General features: G+C 44.8%; 1 protein-coding gene across 1 annotated transcript in view; it reads right to left on the bottom strand.

Annotated features, from left to right (window-relative positions):
* LOC106743726 (tumor necrosis factor alpha-induced protein 8-like protein) overlaps positions 1-7,063 on the bottom strand; it is a 21,719-nt gene extending 14,656 nt beyond the window's left edge. Inside the window, exon 1 of the mRNA XM_014617852.1 lies at positions 6,774-7,063. The gene's annotated coding sequence lies outside the window, so the exon portion shown is untranslated. The remainder of the gene's footprint in view (positions 1-6,773) is intronic.
* Between the last annotated feature and the right edge of the window lie 2,775 nt (positions 7,064-9,838).

The following is a 9,838-nucleotide window of genomic DNA, read 5'->3' as shown; positions in this document are numbered from 1 at the left end:
GGGGGGGGGGGGGGGCAGACTAGGAGATCGCGAGCGACTTTGCCTTTCCCGTCGTTCGAGCAGCTTTCTTCTTAATTAGCATAGCCGGTAAAACGAAACGACGGCTGGGGACTCGACGGTACACACGGACCGTCCTTTCTAAAATTAGTCGTCAACATTGTTATCCGCCTGCCGCATTATCGCGAAGTAAACGCCGAAGGACGCAGACTTGACAATCAACACTTTCCCGATAGCCATTCCTGTGAATTTAGCTCAACCGTTTCACGGGAATCGTCGCGATCGGCTCTGCCGCCGCGGCAGGGCGAATCAAGGATACACGTCGATACCGCCGGACAGCCGGCGATCGGATGGATGTATATTGTTTGCGAAAAAATAACACGGAGATCCGAGAAAGGCGGGACGATTTTCACGGAAAGTTGTAATCCTAAAGTTCGAATACACAGACGATCTCCCGAAGCGCAACTTCCCCGAAACATCGGAAGCATGCGATATCAGATATTAGAATTTTTCAGTCAAATAGCGTTTGCGGATATAGTGTCAATATATCGTACGACTAAACTGAAAAATTCAGAACTAACTTTGAATTGAAATTTAAATATTTCGCACGAGTCGAGTTTTAAGTGACAATTATAATACTAATACGAGTTTAGATTTCTATTTGTTCGAAGAATCGTGCAACTGAAGAGTGTTTCTTTCTCTCCGCGTTAACAAGAGATAACAATTATTATCGTCAAGAACCGTCCCACTTTCCGAACGTCGAGATTCGGATTTTTCGAGAAAATTCACGTCCGCCGTCGATCGGGCTAACGCAGAACCGACAGTGACATCGACGGAACGATGGAGCTCCCGGTGACGAAAAGCTGCGAAATATCGTATCGTCGTTCGCCCCCATCGTCGTTCAATCAAATTTACGCGGAATACGGGACGTATCGTCCATTCCGCGCTGTGTATTCCATCAAGCGACACGAATGAACGAACGAACGGACGGACAGACGGACAGACGGACGGAAGCCGGCTGGCAGTGTACATATCGAAACGGAAATTTGCTGTTCGACCGCTCACCGCAAAATCGATTAACGAACCTCCTCTGTCGCCGCCACTTCTTCGAGACTTTCGCCGCGGGCGAAATCGATCGTCGATGACGACACCGATGGCGAACATCGGCATTCGCGATGATGTTTTTACGGCGCGTCGCGCACTCTCGAGGTCAGGTACGGCTATTCGGCGACCCCTTCGCGAAACCGCCGCTACTCCGGCTCGTTTTCCTTTCTTTTTATTCTTTTACTTTTTCACTCTCTTATTCTTTTGCTCTCTCTCTCTCTCTCTCTCTCACTCGCTCTCACCCCGCGACGCAGCTGTCGCGCATCGCCGACAGCTGTGCGACCGGGCTGTGCGCGGTCTTACCCCTCCTCGTTAAATTGAGCATCTTTGCTCGGGATAACCACCACCTGCCCCCGGATAATGTATAGTTCCTCTCTCTCTCTCTCTCTCTCGCACGCGTGTACAAGCGGGCTACCACGTGGCCCCGCTCGCGCGAGACTTCTGCGAGCTCTTAGCACTGCGGAGAGACACGTTCGCAGTAGAATAATCAGTCGGACGGATTGTCTCGTTTTCACAAAAGCTCCGGCCGCCCGTTAGTCTCTTAAACGCGCAACTTCCTCGCGAGGAGGATCCCTCGTCCACGGGAATCGACGTTCTCGCACCTCGTGATCCCTGACCGAAAATAATTGAGCCGTCGTTCATACAGCCGCTCGCAGGCGGAGGCGTAACTTCACACTGTGTGCGAAAGGTCATTCTAAGATCATCAGTGTGGGGGTCGTAGAATTTCTGACGATTGACGGTGAACTTAATGACTGACGAGATCTCTAACGAGCGACGAAATGCCACCGGTGTTTCGGCAGACCATCAGGTGTCCGTCTAAGTCGAAATTCTACGTCGGCCCTACGTCACACTTTTAATTTCACATGATATATATAAACAAAGAGAGAAAAATATAATAACATAAATGATAACTATATGAACTTTGTTTAGTATTATAATATAGTTTATTAAATTATATGTGTTAATTCTATGTACAGTAATTTGTATAATTGCAACTTTTATAGTTGCCACGACTATACATTTTTCTCTGTGTAGGAGTTAAGATAGCAATGTATGTTCACAATTTCTATTCTAATATAATTATGATATTATATTTAATTTATTTATATAATTTACTTCTATTTTGATCCTAATGACGACTTAAATTCCCGTTTTCGCTGTTTTAGCATCGCAATAGGTTGTTCGAGGTGCGTTAAAATTAAATCTGTAGAATCAAAAGTTCAAGGAAGAAGTTAGCTGAGAGAAATTATTTTTGGCCTCAACTCTACCCTTTTTACAGTTTTATCCGCAAAAATAGTAATAGTAACATGTATATAAAGTTATTATCACTGACGCTATAGTAACATTTATTAAAAAATGATCCTGTAATGACTATAATTCTTTTATTATGACGATTATAGTCATGAATACCAAAGATTTTTTTTTTTCTCTCAGTGCAAGTGTCGGTACCGTCGGAGTAGATTCTTACTAGTCCATAGGCCATCCAAGTAGGTGCAAATTATCCTCAAGAGCGTCAAAATTTCGACTCGGACGGAATCTCGTCTGCAGCTACGATGCGGAAGGAGATTATGTTCTCTCTATAAACGTAATCTATTTTATAAGTTATTTCCCCCTCGTGGACGCACGAACTCTCGATACTTGTCGCGATGGGTATTACCTTTACGAGGGCAAGGTAACCCCGTGTGTGACGCCAGCCGAGGCGTGGACTTTAAGAAGGAAACAGGACGTGAAAAGCGCCAACTTGCACGGCGGCGCGTCGTAAAACGGAACGGTGCGATACTAAAAAAAGAAAAAGAAGAAGAGAAAGAGAGATATTTTTACACGCGGTTTGTGAAGTGAAAAGGGAAGGAAAGAGAAGGGAGAAATCGGCGAGAAGAGAATAACGCGGTGGATTCGCTCGGAGTCGCGCGTCGCGTCGGTCGTTGGCCAAAGACGACACGGCGTTATTCGCGATCCTCGCAATCGCGAATACGTTCGCGAACCGATCGTTTCCGCGTCTTTTCCGCGCTTATCCCAACATCTAGTCGAGATCCAGTCTGGCCAAGCGGAACGAGCGCACGCGGAAGACGGAAAATTTCCTCGCGCGACTCGAGCCGCTCGCGAGTTAAAGGTGCTTTTCCAACGTGTCCCACACAAATGTCCTGTCCGTGCATGGATGCTACATTGTATTCCCACGGTGGAAAAGGAGTGAGAGGCAAATGAGAGCCAGTCGCGGTCAGTGTCGCGCAAATCCCGTCAGAGGATGAGAAATTCTCTCCGAGGAATTCAGGATAGCTTGAGCGATAACATAGCTGGGATAACGGGTAACAATTTTATTCAACGACCCGTTCAGCCACGCTGCTCAAGTGCGACTGACTGTTCTTCGCAAATATTCGATACGAGATGAAACGCTCGGTAAGAACTCTTTTTCTTTCTTTAAGTCGAGTAATATCCCGCAACTATGCGTCATTTATTTAAACACACACTGCGTCCGAGTAAATATTATATATTTCAAGTAATATTACCTCAAGTATTTCACTTAAATTTATATGCCTGCAAGTATATCATAAATTCATCAGAAGCATCAAATTTATTCGAAATATATTCTGAATCCTACATAGAAAAAAAAAACGCTAGATTCAAGTAAATAATGACTCCTATGTTTCTTAATAAATTTTTGCTACAACTGCAGCAATTAAATTAAATATATAATATTGAGAATGTCCGAATTCATTTTTAGAAAATATTTACTGGGCAGCAAAATCTAAATTTAAAACCACTAGGTTTTTTCAATGGAAAATAAGTATTACATAATTACATAGTAAATACTCTCTCAAATTTTTAAAACCATTTTACACTTACATTGAATAATTCATTTTTACAAATTAAAGTATTACTGCATTCAAATAAATATTCACTACAGGCTATTGAAATACACTTAAATGAAAGAAAGTACGACTTGATTCGAGAGGCTAAAAACAGATGATTCTAGCATGTTTTTTTTTGTGCAGATTCCCGATTAGATTCTTGTATCTTCGAGCACATACAATTTGCGCAATTGGCTCTCGTTCGCATCTCACCCCTTTTTCGCTAATTGCACATCCCAGAATACGCCAACATTTATTCATATTCTCACTATTAAACGAACCTGTTTTATAATTAAATTGAATGGACATTTTTATACGTTAGATAAAAGCGCTCCCGCTCTTTCCCGAATACGTGGTATCTCCGTTTAATCTTTCGGAGTGTACCTCATTACTCGAGCACGGGACAGACGAGAGTGTAAAAGGACCTTAATACGCGGCCGTTTTATATTCCAGACGGTCGCGGGGCTCGCCGGGGAAACGCAACGGTCGGTGTGTGTCGCACGTGTGCGTTGCGCGCGTAGAGCTGTGGAATTGTGAAAAACCGGTGCATCGCGTTCTTGCGCCGTAATTGGAAGCGAGCGTCGGGCAATGCGCTAACAACAGCCTCATTCATTCCTCGGGCGCGCTTATACGCGGTTACTCGTTAGCTCGTCTTCTAATTACCGGGGGCGCGCACCTCGCAGACGCGCAGATCGCGCGAGAGAGAGCAGATTTGGATTTCGCTCCGCGAGCCTCGGCGGATTCTCGGCCCGAGCCGAAGCGGCTACGAAACAGCGCGTAATTTCATTCCGACGATTGAACGTTGTCGAGCCACACTCGACGTTAATATTCCCGACACTTCATCCTCTGATACGCGGAAAACCAATACTTTCCCCCTCGACATTTTTCCGAATCGGAAAATTTTTTATTCGATTAACGAGTTTAGTTTATTTAGGCGTCGGGAAATGCTGAAACACTGAATTTATTGCAGAACGTGACGGGCTCTGTTGTTTTATCGCAGAGCGCAAATTCGCAACAGTCAACGGATCTTTAAATTAAAAAAAAGAGGGGGAGAGAGAGAGGGAGAGAGAAAGGAAAATGTAAAAGAAAAACATACAGCCTGTTCGGTCGCATTTTTGATGTGTAGCGTTAAATACGCTTTTTCCGCAAGCCGGTCGACAACGCTCGACCAGCAAAATACGAGTTTCCTCGTGTTGAACGGTCAACAATGTGTTCAAGATCGCACACAGCCTTGGTCTCGCGGCGATGGTTGAACGCGCGTTTCATTCTCCCGTCTACCTCGGGCTGTTTTATAAAACACAGCTGAAAAATTTCACGCATTCCGCGCTCTCTCGATACATTTCGCCGATATGCCGTACACGCGTCCGCACCGATGAAATTCATGCTATAACGATCATCGATTTTGTCCGGGCGAAGCCGCTCGCAGTTTTCTGGCGTTGTTTATCTCTAAATATAAATTATTCGATCGTATCGACGCGTCGCGACTGTGCGCCGCCGGTGTTTCTCGAGAAAAAAAGAAGATAGATAAATAAATAAAATGAAACAAATAAATGAAAAAAGAAAGGAAAGAAAACAAACGTCAAATATATAAAAATCGATACGGCGAGCGATTCGATCGTGTTAACAATTCACAGTCTTATCGATTATTGACGCATGAACAATCACGAGAGTTGTCTCCCCGCCGGGAGTGACTTTCTGCCAAACTCCAATTAAGCTAATCGACGATTAACCGGCAAATTGTCAACAGTAATTTCCAGCTGCGTAATTTATCGTCTAACAGTTACCCATCAATTAATTCTGTACACCTTAACGAAGTAAAGCGGTTAACGCTTGACTGGGGAATAGCGTATTTAAATATAAGTTAAAAAGAGAGAGAGGGAGAGGGGGAATATTTTTACTTGATTTAATGGCACATAAACTGCCGGTTATTTTAACATTATCATTAAGTTTAATAAACTGCTCCATTTTCCATGTTGACAACTCTGCCGGATGAGCTAATCGCTGATGATAAGTTTAATCGGAGTTTGACGAGAGCCACCTGAGGAACTCGACGTTACGCGCGATTACTCCGCCGCGGAAAGCGAAAAGTGCGCGTGTTGCGTCGACCGGTATCGACTCAGTGCGCATTTCATTCGCACAATTCAGACTACTTTCGAACAATGACACAATGTCGGGCCATTGTCAATCGCTGCTCAATACTTCATTTTTGTCTGGAGCGACTCTCTCTCTCTCTCTCTCTCTATCAAAGTCGGTTTCGTGCTCCGTCTTTGCGAGCAGATAATGGGTACTGCATAATATGTTTTTTCCGCCATCTATTATCGTTCCGCTGGTAATTCACCGGTGACGTTATTCCCAGGTGAATCATCGTCGTCGCCCGGGGAGCCATTGATCGTTAATCGTCGCTTAGTACCTTCTTGCGGTTACTATATCGCAAAAATCGTTCTCGGACTCTCGAAGAACCCGAGCGCTCGCTCTTCTTGTATTAGCTGATATTCCGTTTAACGCGACTCGATGCGCTCGCGTGCATCGAGGTCACGTGAGGTAATTATAATTTTAATCTCGGAGCGAGACCGATTCGTGCCACGCCGCTGCACTTACTATGCAGGTTACGTTACAACGAGACTGCGCGCGCTGTGTGTTACATATTTCCCGCGATTAATCGAGATAATTGTATTAATTGGCGAGCTTGCGGGAGAGGAAACGAGCGGGAGAGAAAGAGAGAAAGATGGTAAGGGAGACAAAGAGAGAGAAGGGGGGGAGCTCGATCGCGTCGATTTCGCGACGATCCGTACGCACGATTTGAATCTCGATTTCGCGCACACTAACCTCTGCCGATGTGTGGGTCGCGGCAGCGACCCAATCGCGCACGATGAAGTCTCCTCTCGACGAGCGCGAGGACAGCTACGTGATTCCGCGGATCCCGGCGGTCCCTGGAGCCGAGTGCGCGATTTTAAACTTCACTGATTCGCGCGGCGCCGTGGAGAGACGGAGAGAGAGCGAGGCAGAACGAGCGAGAGCGACGCGCTGGCACACTTGGACGCCGCGACGATGATACCACTACGGCTCCGAATCGGTTCCGAGCGGGCGATCTTGCGCGCTGCAAGGCCGAGAAACGACTGCGGGCGACTGTCAACGGCGGAGTGTTGTGACGCGCGCGAACCCAACCCGGTTGCCATAGCAGCGGCTCGGCGCGCGCGATTGGCGGCGTCCGGCGGCGGGCTTCGCTCGAAGTGAAACGAGTCGACGATTGGCCGGTAGACTCTTGCCCGTTTCGCGGTCGCACGGCGCATCGGGACGATCAGAAAAAGCTTTTCACATCCGGAAAGTGTAATTTAATAGCAGATTAAATGCGCTTTTATATCTCACGCGTAAGATTGAGTTATTGCTTTATGGTTGAATTGCTTTATAGTTGAATTGGATTAACAAAATGAGAGTGTGTATGTGTGTGTGTGTGTGTGTAAGAGAATGGAGTGAAGTTGGCTACAAATCCGTATTTTCATTAGTATAAGTTTCCAAAAGCTTGATTGCAAAATCTGGATATGTAGCGCTTTTTTATATATATGCGAGGAATATTTCAGAATAAATTTCATGAAAAAGTTTAATTTCTCCGAGGCCCGATGCGCGGGAACAAATAGCGTAAAAGTGCAGCTTAGCTGCACCCTGACTTGTTGACAAGAATCGATGATCATTTCTCTCTCTCTCTCTCTCTCTCGCTCGCTCGCTCGCTCGGTCGCAATATATATATATAAACAGATATAAGATATCTTATATAATTATTTTTTCTCTTATTGTGTTAAAAGATAACACAACGCGATTATAAACAGGTAGAGCATTGCAGGAAACGGGATATTCAAGGTGGTACAAAGTAGTTTAGTCAAATCCACAATCGTGACATAGAGCACACTTTATTTCTCAATTAATTATAATAATTATTTAGCATTGACCGAAATCTCTCGAATATACGTGTGATATATACACATATGTACATATACATGTGTATATGTATATATATATATATATATATTTATTTATATTTATTTATTTTATTTATGTATTGTATATTCTTCATTAATCGGAATTCAATAATCGTAGTAGATTAATTTTACCAATACAAGTGTAATTAATCGTAATGTATTGTCTGAAAGTATCACTGCGTTGCATCCATTGGTCGCCCCCTTCGCAATTCGTCGCAAAACGGGGATCAACGGAAAACGGCTCAGGGCGATTGTGCTGCACACGGGGAAAGGGTAGAGGGTGCACGTAGGGGTGATACATCGTCGAGAGGGCGCCTTTCCTTCACAGTTTAACGATGTCGCGCGGCGCGTATTTCGTGTCTCTCGCGAATCCCGGATTTTCTGGCGCTTACAAAATATAAGTGGGCCCGGTACGCCTCGAAAAACACGAAATTCGTCGCGAACCTTACACGAGTTTACACGAAGAGTAGAGACATTGGCGTAAGTGGCGGTATAGAAGGAAGGCAAGACGGAAGGAAGGAAGGAAGAAGGGACAGAGAACGATGGAAAGTTCCCGATGGGAGATCGAGGAGACAGGTAATATATCAGAAGCTTCTTTCTCCGTGACCAAGGATGCTCAGTGACTCGCGGGGATCGATAGATCCGGCGTCCGCTCGACCCCCAAATAGTTAGATTACAATTAGAACGGAAAATTCGCCGCACCCGCGTGAGAAGCGCGTATTCCACAGAAGAAGGTTCAGCTCTCTCTCTCTCTCTCTCTATCTCTTTTTATCTCGGTATTCCGGGTACTAAGGGGTACAGCATTGCAGAACGGAAAAAATCAAGGCTTTTGAATAGTTCTACGATTCTCGTAAATAATTTGCACTAACTCACTTATTGCGAAAACTATTCATTTTCACCGTAAAGCAGCTCCGTTCGATTTTCTCGCAGGAGCGGTTAAAATCTCCGTATCATTTAATCGGATTCCTTGAAAATTGTACCTTCGTGAACGTCCGAGACGGATTAAACAATAGAAGTGAATTATCGTTACTACAGAGATTCCCGTTGTTGAATGATGATAGTCTTTTCGGTAATCACACGAAGCCGAGAACAAAGTCGAGGAACGTTAGAACGAAAACGAAACGACGAGAGGGAAACGCGCTCTCAGGCGGGACACGTGAGCTCCCCGCGGAACAATATTCAACATTTAACAATAGCCAACATTTATAGAATAAGATACCGATTTAGTATTTATAGTTAAGTTCATTCTCTCGCGATCGTACCAATCTCGCCGCCTCTTTCGTGCTTTTTCTTTCTCCATCTCCCTTCCTCTCTCTCTCTCTCTCTCTCTCTGTTTTTGCCAGATCGCGCGAATCGGTCCGTAAACAATCAAACGCAATCGCGAACCGACGCGACGTGTAAATTATTAATATCACACGGCAATATAGACTTCCTCCCGCACAGGTAATAGTACTATATATATATATCTCTCTTCTTTTCTCTACCACTTTCTCGCCCTCTTTCTCTCCCTGGCGCAGTGTTTCTCAAATCGACTTCCTCCCGCCGCGGACCGCAAACTCTCGATCAGGGGCGAATTTATATAGAGACTATAGACTACTTTAAGCTTCATGCCTTCGGCTATCGAGCGACCCCAAGAATAACATTATTTCGACATATTTATCTGTCAAGTCTCTCTCAAGCTGTGCAAAGTGTATCGCTTGCTCACGACTGATCCTCCGATTGAAATTCCATTCAAGAAAATTCACGTGGAATTAGGCGAAGTGCAGTATCGACGTTTCAGTCCACGAGCATTGCGAGATTTCTCATTGTCGGTATCTTCGTGATATCCACGAATAGGGACGCTGTGATATCATGAAACTCGCCTATATTAATATTGAAACGGGTATTTAATCAAGAGTATTGATATCATTAGTGACA

Source organism: Dinoponera quadriceps, unplaced genomic scaffold (genome assembly GCF_001313825.1).
Source record: "Dinoponera quadriceps isolate SergipeBrazil2010 unplaced genomic scaffold, ASM131382v1 scaffold690, whole genome shotgun sequence".
Taxonomy (NCBI): Eukaryota; Metazoa; Arthropoda; class Insecta; order Hymenoptera; family Formicidae; genus Dinoponera; species Dinoponera quadriceps.
This window is presented reverse-complemented; position numbering and strand designations above follow the sequence as displayed.